Genomic DNA, 16,457 nt, shown 5'->3' with positions numbered 1-16,457 from the left:
GTTTGCTATTTGGGCCCAGCAACGAGGTATAGATCCCCTTACCGCCCCAATAACTCAAGTTTTAGAATACCTGGCTTCTTTGTTTCATTTGGGCTCTTCAGTTTCCACAATTAAAGTCCAACTGGCGGCTATCTCTAATTTTCATGTCTCTTTTGAGCCTTCCTTAATGGCAAACAGGCTTTGCAAATCTTTCCTTAAAGGAGCGTGACTCCTTCGGCCCCCAATAGCCCATCCGGTGCCCCCTTGGGATCTGAATATGGTTCTAGCTTCTTTAACTGCCCGTCCCTTTGAACCAGCAGCTACTTGTGATTTAAAATTTCTATCTTGGAAAACTGCTTTTTTGGTGGCAATAACCTCTGCCAAGCGGGTCTCAGAGCTTCAGGCTCTCTGTTCTAATCCCCCTTATTTGATTTTTCACAAAGACAGAGTGTCTCTCAAGTTAAATCCCTCTTTCTTGCCCAAGGTAGCATCCCCCTTATGCATTCAACAATCCTTGGAGCTCTCTGTGTTTTTTTCCTAAATTCTCTAATAGCGCAGAATATATTTTCCATCAGTTGGATGTTCACAGACAACTGCGTTTTTATTTAAGTAGGACCAATCAGACACGGAACTCAGATCAGCTGTTTGTGTCCTTTGCGGAAAATAGGTTGGGTCAACCGGTGGCAAAAACCACCATAGCCAAATGGATTAAAGATTGCATCTCCATCTATTCACAGTCTGGCAAGGAGCTACCATTCCCAGTTAAGGCTCATTCTACCAGGGCAATGGCTACTTCTGTGGCATTCCAATCCAAATTATCGATAGATGATATCTGTGCGGCCGCTACCTGGACTTCTCCGCACACCTTTATCTCTCATTACAAGATAGATGTGGCTTCTCGAGGTAGAGCTTTCTTTGGTTCCACAGTTCTCAGGAGTGTTTTCCAATGAGCCATCCGGGATTTAGGTGCTAGGGATGCTGTCCCATCAGTTATGAATGTAGGCGAGATAGGATCCCATTACATCTTTTAGTTATGTACTTACCATAACTTCGGATGTATGGGATCCATCTCGCCTACATTCATACGTACCCGCCCTCCTTCCCCCTTCCCATTGGATTTAGAGGAAATGTTGCTATTTACTAAGTTTTTCTCTTGAAGGACTTTAGTTTGTTACGGTTGTTGGTATGTGTCTGTGCCTGGATGTAGGTATATAAAAGCGAACAAACAAGATCTGGGGAAGCAGGCGTGGTGCATTCTGGGATAAGGGGTAGCCCAGCCAATTAGAGACTTAGTTCTACTATATAGTGGCCGAGTCGGAGCCGAGGGATCGGCTCCGAACCCATCAGTTATGAATGTAGGCGAGATGGATCCCATACATCCGAAGTTATGGTAAGTACATAACTAAAAGTTAAACTAAGGATCCAACTTGCAGTGGGGGTGGACAACTGCAAAACCACCAAGTTAAGAACAAGGAAACAATAGGGAGGGTGGCAAACTGCTACTAGCTGCACTATTTTAAGACAGAAAACATTACAGAAATGTTTATCACAGCAGAACAGAAGTGAGACTAAATGAAAGTTTTAAACAGAAAAAGGAGCAAAGAACACTATTGAATGCTTTTAACTGCAAATCTGCTATGCACTCCTTGGCAGGAAAACTTGAGCAAGCGAACAGATGCTTAAATGGAAGAGAATCTCTAGTTAATACCTTTCACACAGTGAAACATGGTTAAAAAAGCTTTGGACAGTAACAAAAGTGATTTAATAGGCCCAGTAAGGCAGACAATTGCAGTTAACAGTGCAGATTAGTTTATAGCAATAGAATGAGTAAAAAGTAGACGGCAGACTAAGTACCATAAATGGTAAGAATAAGCAATAACGAATTGGAAAAATTAAGATTCCAGAAGAGCTTTGTTGGGAAGGCCGTGGTCACTGGTGTGTAACTGCTTTTTGAGGTGTATGTAATAACATTTGGTTTACAAGGTATCCTCTGACCCAGTGCTGATGGGTTTACTGCTAGCCAGCATGACTTGGTCTGTGTATCAAAACCTCTTCAAGATCAAAAGAACAGTGGATGGAGAGGTGCATCTTGCAGAGAGGGGTACAGCTGCTCTGGAACAGACCCCTTGATTTATGTAAAATTTGGAGCTATGGCTGGAGAAACAATTTATCCCAGGGCTGCCTCTTGTTGACCATGGGGTGGATAAACCCATGCCAATACCTAAATGGGATAGGTTGTACTTTTGTTGCTCAACTTAACCTCTTTCCCAGTGTATAAAGTATATTGTGCTACTACCAATCTCCATGTCTAGACTGGACTACAACTTACAGAACTTGGTAGTTGACTTCACTCTGACCAAAGTCACTGCCTTCACAGTAAGGGTATTTAAAACAATTTCTGGAGAAAGCTTGTCATTCTCAAACTCCCCAATACTTTCTGTTCCCAACAGTACTTGCACTGTAGAAAAATCCAGTTTTCATTTATTGGATGCTATTGACTGAAATCACACAATGCCATCTTTTACTGGCAGTCTTGTTTAATGGTGAATATAACTTGCTACCAACAATGTATTTTAGTATCTAGAAGAACTTTATTCAAGCTCGTTTCTTCACCTTTAAAGAAAATGGTGCATTTAGAGAACAAAATAGATAAATGTTGGCACACGCAGAGGGTTTTAAATGCAAACCTAGATGTCTGAAGCTTGGGATTTTCCTCTGTGCATCTTGACTTACTTGGGTGGCGTACTCCAGGAATTCTAACCTGAAATGGCTGGTACTTGCATGGTCCTACACGGAAATTTCTTGAGCATCAGTTAGATTTTCTTTTAGTGTCATTTTATAAAGTGGCCTTTATCTGCAACATTCTGTTGCTGGCAAAATGAGTTCTTTTACTTGTGACCACCAAGGTTTGTGAAATTTCTTAAATGGCATTTATTTTACATTTGTTGACTGGGATAGTCTTGACTGGATACATTTCCATTTTCAGTGGAGTCCCAGGGAGAAGTCCAAGGTAGAACAAACTGTAAAAAAAAAAAAAAAATCATAAAGTGATCAAGTTGCACACAGTTTACAGGCTCCAGTTGAGCAAGCAGGTAATATAATCGTACATTTTTAAAATTATGACAAATTGACTAGGCAATGTAATATGATTACAAACTAGAGTAGTATGTAGTCTGGTTTTGAACAAGGACATAGCCAGTGAATCTTAAAGTTAGCTTGAGGGTTTAAGAGTAAGATGAGAGACACAGTCTGAAAGTTCAGTCATGTCTCTCTTCATATAGTCCAGAGAGGTACGTCTCAAGTCGTTCATACCAACATGGATTATCACAGAGTCATAAGAGTACCTGTTGTTGAGAGAACTGAGTGCGTGTGTGATACGGCGGATCCTGGCACCTGAGAGACAGCTGACCATGACCTTTTCCTTTCATAATGGAATCACCTATGACTAATATGCTTGGTTTTATGTTTTGCCTTAAGGGCTTGACAGGTGAGACACTGGTACGTGAGCTATTATGTGTACTGTGTTCTGCAAAGGAAGTATTATGTGTAGCGTGCTTGTGTTTGGATCTACTTCAGTAGACTGAAATGCCATAATGCCTATATTTAGAAAGTTGAGACGAAAAGATCAGAAATTAACTTTAACTATAAATAAATAAATAAAATAAACTAATTTTAATTTTGCTGACACTGTTAAAAATTGAATCACCTGATGCACATGTCCAGAAGCACCACAGAGGTTTAGAATGGAGATCTTGCTGCAGTAACAAAAACATATTCGTCATTTAAGTATAATATGTAAGCCAAAACTTTTACATGTTTAATGATTATATATAGAGATCACCTTACAGTGAGGATTGGAAAATTTACCCTTTTGCCTACTGTATTTATTTATTTATTTATTTATTCCATTTTGGTGACCGGGGAGGTGCACTGGGCTCGAGCCCATTTTCAGTGGAGGAGAAAAGCTCCACGATACAAAGTTACATCACATAATGAATTACAAAGAAAAATATTTGCATTGCAATCAATAGGTAGTATTACAAAAACAGGTAGAATTGTAGTCAAACAGGTATCATTCACTTAAAGCAACATAGATATTAAAGAATTGTCCAGGAGGATGGGTGGCATAGAGCATAATGGCTGGATGTTAATATTAGTTACAGTTATAATCTAAGTCTATGAGAGACGTTAGAAAGGTACGAAGGTTAGCCAGCTATTGCGATCTCGGAGTTGGTATATCTAATTTGCAGGGGTGTGGGGGCACAGCCCCCCCCCATATGCGAGGATGCAGGGGGGGGGCTTACCCCCTGCAAAAAAAGTTGAAAACATTTTTTTTTAATTGATATGTTTGAATGAGTAGGCTGTTTATTGGAGTTTAGCTTGATCATCATGATGCTTCTGGACATGTCCATTAGGTGATTTGATTTTTAATAGTTTGGGCATTAACTTTCGCAGAGCTTCATTTGCGATGTTTTCAACTCGTCTTTTTTTTTAAATGTCAGCATTATGGTATGTTGATCTACTAAACTAGATACAATATTAAAGGTAAACACTGCACTGCAGGATACCTAGACATAGACTAAAAATCAAGATGCCATGCTTCCATGTCGGCAGACTCTGGAATTACATATAAAAATATAGAAAAGTACATAAGAGTTCAAAATTGGTGTTAAAATACAGGAAACATAAAGTCATAATGAAATGCACATTTTTTTCAGTCTATGAGTGCGTTTCCCCTTTAACTAACTGAAACTGCCATCTGACTGGGGATTTTTGTCAAAACAGTAGTACTAAAAGGTTGTCCCAGAAATGGCAAAATTGAAGTGTATTAACCCACCAGATGCACAGTAGCAAGCCCCTCCCAAACTCTGCCTGCGAGCATGTTGCTTACTACGCCCACGGCTCCGAGCATGCAGATTGCCGCGCCCACCGCCTTGCATTCATATGTTTGACTACAGCGCTTAATAACCGAAGGTAAACACTTTTTAACAAACGCAAAAAACAATATTGGCATCGTTGACTACTAATGACTCAGTAATAATAACGTGCATGCGATTGCTTTAAAATCTCACCACCTATAGAAAAACACATTCATATCTTTGACTACAGTGCTCAATAACCGAAGGTAAACAAAGAATTAACAAACCCAAAAAACAAAGTAATAATAACGCGGATGCCATTGCTTTCGAATCAAACTTGGATCTTTATTTGGCAAACAAATCTTAACCAAAGATGAACACAATACTGGCATAGTTGACTACTATTCCAATTTCAAAGACAGCAAAGCAGTCAAGGGAGTCAGTTTTTCTTGTCAGACATTTCATCCAGATCGACTGCTTGAGCGTCCTGGTACTCTTTGAGATGACTAAAAAAATTTTGAAACGGTGTCAAAGTCATGTCCATACTTAGATCTCCACATATACTATACGTCTAAATAACTGGGCACCATGTCTGCCCTTGTTCCGTTCATTGTCTTAAACTGCTTTTTGCACTTTGCCTACATAGCTTCCACGGAGTTGGTATGGGCACCTGTTTGGGGATCCACAAAATTTTGGCTATGATTTACGGTCTGGTATTGGTAGTGCATCCCTGGTATTTGGGCAATCCCATGGTAGGCTGCCCACTGGTCAGAAATTATTGTGGTTCTTGGCAACGCATGTTTCTTGATGAGTGGCAGCAAAGTAGCTGCATCACATTTCTCTACAAATGTGAGAAAGCCACTCTTCGATGTCGGTCATACATCCTGAAAACCCAGAGGTCCTGCTTAGCCAGGTTTCGCTCCTGGTTGTACTTGGCACGAACAAGAAGGCTTTCATCTATTTGCAGTACAGTCCTCAGACCACCGAGCAGCATGGGCTCCTGTAGTAGTCTCCAACTGCAGATGTCTCTGCAGAACTGATACCAGTCCACCACTGATCTTGCAGAAACACCAAGGTGGTCCGCAGCCATTACTGCAGGGAACTGCCACAGCCAGCAGTAAAGAAGCTTTACCAGACCTTGTAGAGGCAGTTTACTTTTGCAAAAATAGGTACCAGTGAGCAGCCCACTCTTTCTTCTTCATGCCTTTGCAAGGCATTTTCACAGGTAGGTGGACTTGTGAGGTGCAAGTGTAGCCCTGCTTCCACATATCAAGCATTTCTTCTCCTCGGGCATTATCCCAAATGACTTCAGGAAGGCTATTATCCCAAACGACTGCATGAAGGCTATGACTGCCATTAGAGATGAAGTTATTTCACCGATGCGCTTCCCGTTGAATGTAGACATTGCGAAACCATCAGCAGAAAGTAACAGAACTGCAGGGACAGTATGAACGCTTTATATAGTAAATAAACATCATCGAACATTTTGCTGCCATTGTTTGAGAACTGTTAAGAGAAACTGGCGTGCTAAGGATGTGTTAACTGCACTTGTAATGACATATATTATTTGAATGGATAGAGATAATTGCTCAACGCAACACCTTCATGTACATCTGTATTATTTGAATGGAAAGGGCATTACTTTATTATAACACCTTTAAGTTGTCTTTGCATTTGAACGGAAAGTGCATTAATCTTAGTGTTCTGTCGTTAATTGAACTGTTTTTAAATATAACAAATAGTAAGTATTAGCACTGTGTGTCAGTGGATAGGGATAAATACTCGACGCAACACCTTCACGTACATCGTGTAATTTCAATGGAAATCTATAGTGTTCTGCGAGCATAATAAACAGTAAGTTTATTATATTATTATTCAATGGAAATCTGTAGTGTTCTGTGTGTATAATAAACAGTAAGCAAGCACTGTGTGTCAATCACGGTAGATTGTCATTGTTAATCCATGCCCAACGGCATGTCAATCACGGCGGACACGCCCATTCTTTCGCGAACTCGACGGTGGGTTAATACACTTCAATTACGCCCCGGAAACACCCATATGCAGTTTTGTATCTTTATATGCTTACTGTATTTGTAGCGTATATCTCCATAATACACATATATTCAATTACTGAAATGTACAAATTACTCTTCCAGAAGCAACTTTTTCTCTGAAAACATATTGCTGGCGACAGTACTAATATAATTTTAAAAAAGCCTTCTCCTGCCACCCCTCGGAAAAGCACGTAATAGTACGTGCAGCCGAATAAAGGAAGAACGTCATCAACCACATTATAAAGCGGACTGACTGAGTTTTCTTTCTTTTGCAAGTGCGTTGTGTGGTATTATATCGATAGTGGCTTGTTGTTTAACTTGCGAATGTGTAGGGTTAATATTTTTGTAGTAGTTTATCTCTGTGCTGGTGTATTGAGTTGATCAAGTCTTATTGACTGATTAAGATTCAGTGAACGTGTGGAGGAACTTTTAAAATGTTTTGATGTAATGTCAGTGGTGATCAGGGTTCCGTATTCGATTAGTTTTAAAGTATGTATGGAACCACGGTCATGCTACCATTGTAGCTATAATGTTGGGGTTTACTGGCATATCCTTGCGGTAGTTTAGGGTATGTGTGGAGTAGTATGGTAAAAAGGGTGTTTTGGGGGAGGCATTAGGTAACTCTATGCGGCCTAATTCTTTTCTCCGTATGTTTCGTTTCTGGGGGGAGGGGCAGGTCAGGCCGTTTGGCCCGAAGCTGTGTAATTTTGCTCACGTACCGGCATGCTGTCAGCTGGCGGTGTCCGACTTGCTCTGTATTCGCCGCTTATACGAGCTGGATTGCTTGAATAATTGCAAAACCAGGCTGGCCTAAAAAATATATTTAATCTTTTTTAGTGGTTTCTTTGGTAAGTGGTTGTAATAGCAGTCAATGCCAATTACTTGGCTGGATCCATCTACCTTACTAAAATGTATTTTGGTTAGTCTGCAGATGTGAAGGGTTAACAAGGGTGCCTTTCCTATTCGGAGTTTGGCCGCTTGATAAACCATGGAAAGGCTAAGGCTTTTTTGGCGGGGCGGTTAGTGCGATTGCTTTCATGATGCTAGTTAAGCTATTTTAATCGCTAAATCAGTTTATATTACTATATCATTTATTTAATTTAATACTGTACCAGACCATTAACGACCGATTTTAATTGTATTTTCTTTGCTTACACATTTCTTATGCGTATCAGTCTCGTTAAATTTTGATGTTAAGTGCTCTTTTAATTGTGTATTTTGATATGGATATTGTCTGTTCAACTTGTGTAATTGTATTTATATTTGCTTTTGAACATTGCGAGTTTTTATTCATTGCCTAACTTAACATGGGTTCAAGTCATTTGGTTAAACAAGTAATTTACTGCATACCCCACTAGATGCGTAGTAGTAAGGACCGCCCTGCACGAAGTGCTTTGTATAAACATTAGAGGACCATACTCAGAAATATTTGTATACTAAACATTGTTATTACCTACTCGAACGACCAGAGTATGGTGCATTTATAAAAAAAGTATTACGCTATTACACTGAGAATTACAATTCTTGAAAAGGGGTGCGGAGGATATGCGGCATGTATTAGACTTAAAATTACAATTTGGTGAATATGCAGGTGTCGACATTTCTCTGAGGTCTTTTTTATTGCATCTATTAATTTTCCCAGTGACTCATTCTATCTCCACAAATATGTTTAAAGAAAGGTTGAAGGTGCAGGGGGGCTTGCCCCCCCCCCAAGCAATTACTTCACAAAATTATAATTAAAGATGCAAAAAAAGTCTGTATACACCGAATATTAATAGTTTCACTGAATAAGCATGGCTTGTCATGCAGCTATTTTCCACGCAACAACAGGGCTTGCACTCCATCACTTTGGCCACGTCCATTTCTGCGCGAAAATCGTGGGGGGGGGGGCAATGTTCTAATATAAAGCCTCTGTGGCTAAAGGGGATTTAAGTTAGTCTGGGACAGTTGAGAAATATAAATGTGACTGCATGAGCTGGTATGATGGTATTACCTGTTAGACTTCTGAAACTGATGAAGTCAAAATTAATGTTTGACCGGCTCGTACGTTTATATTGGAATTATCCCTTAACTTGTTTTGTTGTGAACTTCGTGTGCTTAGAACGTAACTTTGGCACTGTTATTGCCCCTATGTTTGCTAGCCATTAAGCCTTAATCTGACACTACAGTGCTCCAAGGCCACCAGCCAGGCAACCGTGAGTGCTTTGTCTTATGAGATCACGTTTACCTTCTTTTCTCTCGAATGGCCCTGGTGATGTGATGGTGCCGTTGCAAAGTTGGTCTCTGCTCCCTACTGCACATGTTTCTCCCACATATGTTAAGGGGCTGCTAATCACTTGAGTGCTCATTTCTATTTTGGTATTTATTTTCTTTCTTGGGGACGAGTTATATGTAGTGTTTGGTGTAAAGTGGTTATCAATGTTTCAATTCAGTTAACAAAATGTATTAATTGTAGTAAACTAAGGCATGTGTGGTCATGAGATCTCTGAAATTGTAGGCAAGAACAAAACCTAAAAGTACATGATTGCATAAAGTTGAGGACCATTGTACAAATAAAATAGTTGGGTTTGCTAGACCGTGGTAAAAGAACCTGACTACAGTTGTGTAGAGAGCCTCAATTATGATCTAAATTTGGAGGCTTGGGTGGTGGAAGAGCCTGGGAGGGATGAAGTAGGTATGTCTGCTTATCCTCTTTGGGGTTGAGTATAATGTTTTTGGTTAGTGGAGCCCCAAGAAGGCTTACAAAGGCTCTAGATCAGGGTGACCTATGCCCTGGCCTTATGCCAGTGGGGTTGGGGTGTAGGAACCTTACATGAGGAAGACAAGGGTATCTTAGCAGTTAGAGAGGTGTGAAATGGGCAGTGATTGGAGTAATTGTCATCCATGGTGGGAAAAGTTGGCTGTGGTTCCTAGTGTGTTGGGGGGGGCAGATTCCCCCTGACTGGTGTGGCTGATTTCCTACCTGTTATCTAGTTTCTATAGTGAGTGCGTATGTCTATTGGGGTTTGTCAGTCTGATGGTGTTAAGCTGGTAGGGCACAGGGAGAGATTAATGTGCATCCTTGTGGCTGCCTGGATAACTGTTCCTTTGCATACATGTCTTCCTGGCACTGGAGTTACTTAATAAAGGGGTACAAAGGGGTTCTAATCCATTTGGGTGGCAGCATCAATTTCTATAAACATAAGTGTTACAGCTCTTGTGTGGTATTCATTAAACTTGTAAATGGCAGTTGGTTTTTGCAACAAGGAAGGAGTAGAGTGGATGTTTTGATAATGTGCTCAGACCTCCCAACTATACAAATTTTTGCTTCATTTTTGGTCTGCCCTTCAAAGTTTATACTTCTGGTACTTCACAAAGGCACACTTGCATTTCAGACCACTTATCGTTCGGAAAATGCATGTTAACAAAAATCCTGTTCTAGCAACTTTCTAGGTAGCAGTTTAAAATTTTCCCATGTTTTTGTCAAATTTAGCTTTAGCCAGATTTAATTTACTAAGAGATTGAGAGGTATGCTTCTGTTTTTACATTTATTTAGCTAATCTGCAAACATTGCAGTCTCAAGAACCACTGTAAAAGCTAGTCTAATATTAATGTTTTACTTGTAGTTTTGGAGACTTTTCCATTGATGTAGGCATTTGTCTTCTACGAATATGCACAGTGTGTTGCATATTTTATTTACAGCAAGCGGTGCAGGCTGGAATGCTTTTCCTTTTTTTGACCTGCCCATTAGGGTGATGTATTTCAGACTTCTACAGTTGTTATAATACAAAGCTGCAATGGTGCAGTGGTAGCGTTGTCGCCTCACAGCAAGAGGTTCTTCCGTTCGATTCTTAGCTGGAGCACCTTCTGTGTGGAGTCTGCATGTCCTCCCCACGGTCGAGTGGCCTTCAAAAGATGTGTGGGAGTGTCTTCGTTGAAGGTTGGGTGCCGAGCTGGCACCTCGGCACCATAAAAATCTGCCAATCATTAGCGGACCGGAGTTCTGCTGTGGCGACCCCTAACTGGGAAAAGCCGAAAGAATGAACAAATGTTATAATACTACAGATCCAACAGCATGATGCTTGTTAATTAGACCAAAGTATCACTCTGTTGTAATTGCAAGCTTTTTTTGGACTGTATTGCATAGCACTATCTTTTGCTGTTTTATTCATTCCAGTGGTCTACCTTCAAAAATGTTGTCCTGTGGGTGGATGTAATGCAGCCCCCCCATGATGCGTTCCTGCAGGGGGTAGTTTTGTATGCTCGGAGTCTGTCTTTCTTGTTTATAGACAGAGTATAAAACATGACCCGTGCTCTCTTCTTTGCCTGTTTTTAAAAGCACTGGAGTAGGCAGTTTTTTTTTTTGTAAAGCAGTGCTTGACATAATTTGAAAAATAAGAAACTTAAATGTGTTACCGGATATATTTGATTACAAAGTTGATGCTCCATAGTTAACATTATGGCCTTGGGAAGGAAAGGTGTCAGCTGTAAATGGTCTAAAATGTGTATCGTAAACTGTTGTACACAATTTGTATGGATGTCCATGTATGGTAATACTTTATTGCAGGCTTGTCAAATTAAGTTTGTCCACACTGTTTTAGCGTTTCATTTGTATGAGAAAATGATCCTGGATCAGTCCAGCTATCTAGATGACAAATATAAGAGCTGTGAATTTGCAAATTTCATCCTAGTGGGTGAAATGTTGTAGCCTGACTACTGCAAGCAATTTGCTGTGAAAGATTTTCTTTGATCACAAACCTTGAATATGATTGGTAAGAATTGTAAGACAAAATGTCAGTTCATTGAAGTACAGAATGGTCTGCATAGAAGTTTAAGTAGCACAGAAAAACTTGTAGCCTTTCTTTGTATGGTGATGGAGGAAATTAGAACAGATAGGAAACCTTGCTTATTTAAGGAGTCCTGCTGGTGTCTGGAATTTATTGTAATGCGTTGTCTAGATAGAGGTCAGGCATTCTTCCATGGAAATGTTGGACATTTTACTTGAAATGTTTACAGGAACTGTCAACAATACAAGCTGAGGCAGCATTTGTGGCTATAACCGGAAGGTTGAAAGGTTGTTGTTTCTGTTTTATATTGGTTTGTGTCTTTCGGCTTTTCCCGGTTAGGGGTCGCCACAGCGGAACTCTGGTCCACTAATGATTGGTAGTTGACTTTTACGTACCAGCTTGCCAGTCCTGATTCACAACCTTCAACTAAGGTACGCCCATTCACGCATGTCTCCACGCAGAAGACGCTCTAGCTGAGAATCGAACTGGACAGCGTCTTACTGTGAGGCGACAGCGCTACTGCAGCACCACCACCGCAGTCTAGTCCATTATTTTGCTGTAATGGTGTAAAGGGTCTACTTGTGCTATCAGACTTTCCTGGTAAATTGTCTGCAAGTGTATGCTGGCAAAATCACTTTAGTAATTGGTGTGGTCATAGTGGGACTAGTCTCTGACATGGTACAGATTGGGTGATGAAGTTTTATGCACAAGTGTAAAGGTGTGCAGTCTTGTGAGGAAGTGTGAAAATGGGTGGATGTTCACCTACCTTGCACTTTACTGGAAGTGTAGCAGGCTGGTGAGATTTCAGTTAGCAGTGGGAATGCTGGGAGTGTATTAAAGATGTCCAAAATGGCATGCCACTTCTGGAATTGAACTTTCCCACCCATAGGACCCTTAATTCTATGGGAGAATGATTGGCCTGGGTATGTTTACTTCTGAAGTGTTCAGAAGGCATGTCCTCTGCTCGGGAGTGAATGTGATATTTGAGCTGAATTAGGGTTGTTTTGGTTGTAAAATGCTGTGACTTTGGAAGATCAGATTTGTAAGTCATTAGGTTTAGAAGGGTGCTTGTTGTATTGGCATGAGTGTTCATTTAGTCTTTGGGGATTTTTGTCAGTTTTGTAGTTTTTGATCTATGTAGTTTAACTTGTAGGATTTGTAAAGGAGAGAATGCGGTCTGTTCTGCGTCATTACGGGTGTAAGTTTTGTCTCATTGCCTTATGAATGTTCACAAAGTGGAGAGTGCTGTAGCATTTTGGCACTACCTTTGAACCCAGAAGCTGTAATCTGCAAACTTTTGGGTCTAGCTGTAGTGCAAGAATATATGCTTGTTTGTAACTGGAGCTTCTCAGTAATTTTCTGAGCTGCTTTTTTAAGTACAAGCTACATCTTTTTGTGACTTCATTGTATGTGTCTTTGTGCAGATGGTTGTACTGTATTCCCTTTTAGACTGTTGGGAAGTATTGGGTCCTTTTTGCAGTAATAAATGTAGCATAAAAGATATAATTGAACACTTTAGAGAGCAAGTAGCGGAAAAAGCAAGATGAAGTAATACAGTAGTAGGAGGAAACAGTGTATAAGCAGCTGAATAGTTTTTTTTTTTTTTTTTTTTTGTGAAGTGGAAAGGGCAGAGGAACAGAAGATAATTCAGTGTTAAACTAAGGATCCAACTTGCAGTGGGTGTGGACAACTGCAAAACCACCAAGTTAAGAACAAGGAAACAATAGGGAGGTTGGCAAACTGCTACTAGCTACACTATTTTAAGACAGAAAACATTACAGAAATGTTTATCACAGCAGAACAGAAGTGAGACTAAATGAAAGTTTTAAACAGAAAAAGGAGCAAAGAAGACTAGTGAATGCTTTTAACTGCGAATCTGTTATGATGCACTCCTTGGCAGGAAAACTAGAGCAAGCGAACAGATGCTTAAATGGGAGAGATTCTCTAGTTAATTCCTTTCACACAGTGAAACTTGGTTAAAAAAGCTTTAGACAGTAACAAAAGTGATTTAATAGGCCCAGTAAGGCAGACAATTGCAGTTAACAGTGCAGATTAGTTTATAGCAATAGAATGAGTAAAAAGTAGACGGCAGACTAGTTTATAGCAATAAAATGAGTAAAAAGTAGACTGCAGACTAAGTACCATAAATGGTAAGAATAAGCAATAACGAATTGGAAAAACTGAGATTCCAGAAGAGCTTTGTTGGGAAGGCCGTGGTCACTGGTGTGTAACTGCTTTTTGAGGTGTATGTAATAACATTTGGTTTACAAGGTATCCTCTGACCCAGTGCTGATGGGTTTACTGCTAGCCAGCATGACTTGGTCTGTGTATCAAAAGCTCTTCAAGATCAAAAGAACAGTGGATGGAGTGGTGCATCTTGCAGAGAGGGGTACAGCTGCTCTGGAACAGACCCCTTGATTTATGTAAAATTTGGAGCTATGGCTGGAGAAACAATTTATCCCAGGGCTGCCTCTTGTTGACCATGGGGTGGATAAACCCATGCCAATACCTAAATGGGATAGGTTGTACTTTTGTTGCTCAACTTAACCTCTTTCCCAGTGTATAAAGTATATTGTGCTACTACCAATCTCCATGTCTAGACTGGAATACAACTTACAGAACTTGGTAGTTGACTTCACTCTGACCAAAGTCACTGCCTTCACAGTAAGGGTCTTTAAAACAATTTCTGGAGAAAGCTTGTCATTCTCAAACTCCCCAATACTTTCTGTTCTCAACAGTACTTGTGCTGTAGAAAAATCCAATTTTCATTCATTGGATGCTATTGACTGAAATCACACAATGACATGTTTTACTGGCAGTCTTGTTTAATGGTGAATATAACTTGCTACCAACAATGTATTTTAGTATCTAGAAGAACTTTATTCAAGCTCGTTTCTTCACCTTTAAAGAAAATGGTGCATTTAGAGAACAAAATAGATAAATGTTGGCACACGCAGAGGGTTTTAAATGCAAACCTAGATGTCTGAAGCTTGGGATTTTCCTCTGTGCTTCTTGACTTACTTGGGTGGCGTACTCCAGGAATTCTAACCTGAAATGGCTGGTACTTGCGTGGTCCCACACAGAAATTTCTTGAGCATCAGTTAGATTTTCTTTTAACGTCATTTTATAAAGTGGCCTTTATCTGCAACATTCTGTTGCTGGTAAAATGAGTTCTTTTACTTGTGACCACCAAGGTTTGTGAAATTTCTTAAATGGCATTTATTTTACATTTGTTGACTGGGATAGTCCGACTGGATACATTTCCATTTTCAGTGGAGGCCCGGGGAGAAGTCCAAGGTAGAACAAACTGTAAAAAAAAAATCATAAAATGATTAAGTTGCACACAGTTTACAGGCTCCAGTTGAGCAAGCAGGTAATATAATCGTACATTTTTAAAATTATGACAAATTGACTAGGCAATGTAATATGATTACAGACTAGAGTAGTATGTAGTCTGGTTTTGAACAAGGACATAGCCAGTGAATTTTAAAGTTAGCTTGAGGGTTTAAGAGTAAGATCAGGAAAGACGGTTCCAAGTTTTGCCAACAGAGTTAGCGAACGGTCCCCAACAAAGTTGTTTTTTGGATGTTTGAACCAGTAGTTTATTAGAAGATAGGGTCATTAGAAGACCAGTTGAGAAGAGTGTGCTCTTCTGAATTATCCATATCTTAATAATCCATTTACCTTGCTATTGGCATTACCATTATTCATTATACTTCCCCTTGTGTTCGGCTAGGAGAATTTGAATTGCAGATGTTCTCAAAGTTTATTTTGTGAGAATGATTTTTCTTCAAACCAATCCTAAGTTTTTTTCCTAATGTTTTTTTCCTAATGAGGCTGCCCTTAAGTTAGCAGGTTTTTCATTTTTCCAAGAAAATTCAACAGGTTGTATTTGATAGATGTTCAGTTGAGATTTTATTAACTTGTCAGCTTTGTTTCTTTAAAGAACCCAATTGGTAGGTTGTGTATAGAAAGTCGCACTCAAGTGATTGTACTATTGTGTAGAAAGCAAAGTGACTAACCTTCCTCAAGCTCCAACTTGACTATAGAGTAGTTGCAACATTTGTAGCTTTTTCTTGTTGGAGTACTTGGGTTTTGCTGTGGCTGCTTGGTCTAGAGTTTTATTTTGTCTACTAACAAGTTGGACCTACAGTCTAGATCTGCATCTTTTGGCACTGCCATCCTTCAGTATATTCCATGAGACTGTTCTAATAGCCGAATAATTATCCCATGTGTTGGACAGAAAATACCACATTAAGTATGGAAGTTGTGTAATTGCCATAATGCCAGATCTGTTTTCTTCTATCAGGCACAACATTTCCTCCCTTCTTGCTTATCTTTGTGGCACTTGTCTGTTCACTTTGGACCTGTCCGGAGCCTTTCTGTATACAGTATTGAGCTGTCATAATCATTTCCCATTTTTTCTAGTTTCCCAGGGTATGGTGGGCAAACATGATCTGAAGTATTGTAGGGATGGGAGGGAATTATGGGAAGATCCTGAGCTCTGAATCTGAGAATCTAAAAGTGCATGTGTCAGATCAGTAACTATATAAGCTGAGTCGGGCAAAGACTTAACAGGTCTAGCATTATGATAAGTATGTGATTTTCATTTTAGAGAAACTAACAGAGCATAGTGCAATTTATAAGTTAGGGTTGGAATGATAAAACCAAGACAGAAGGTCATGAGCAGCAACTATAGTTGGTAAACGGATTAAAACTAAAACAAATTACATATATAAAGCACTTTTGTCCCTTATCAGAATATAAAAGCAGTTAAGTTACAAAACTTTTATATACAC

At 39.7% G+C, this 16,457-nt stretch overlaps 1 non-coding gene across 1 annotated transcript; it reads left to right on the top strand.

Annotated features, from left to right (window-relative positions):
• The first annotated feature begins 12,914 nt into the window (after positions 1-12,914).
• LOC122800607 lies at positions 12,915-13,049 on the top strand. Its single transcript, XR_006364610.1, has one exon. It is a non-coding gene; the product is annotated as a small nucleolar RNA SNORA50 (small nucleolar RNA).
• Positions 13,050-16,457: the final 3,408 nt, after the last annotated feature.

Source organism: Protopterus annectens, chromosome 4.part0 (genome assembly GCF_019279795.1).
Source record: "Protopterus annectens isolate FY-2018-M chromosome 4.part0, PAN1.0, whole genome shotgun sequence".
Classification (NCBI taxonomy): Eukaryota; Metazoa; Chordata; order Ceratodontiformes; family Protopteridae; genus Protopterus; species Protopterus annectens.
This window is presented reverse-complemented; position numbering and strand designations above follow the sequence as displayed.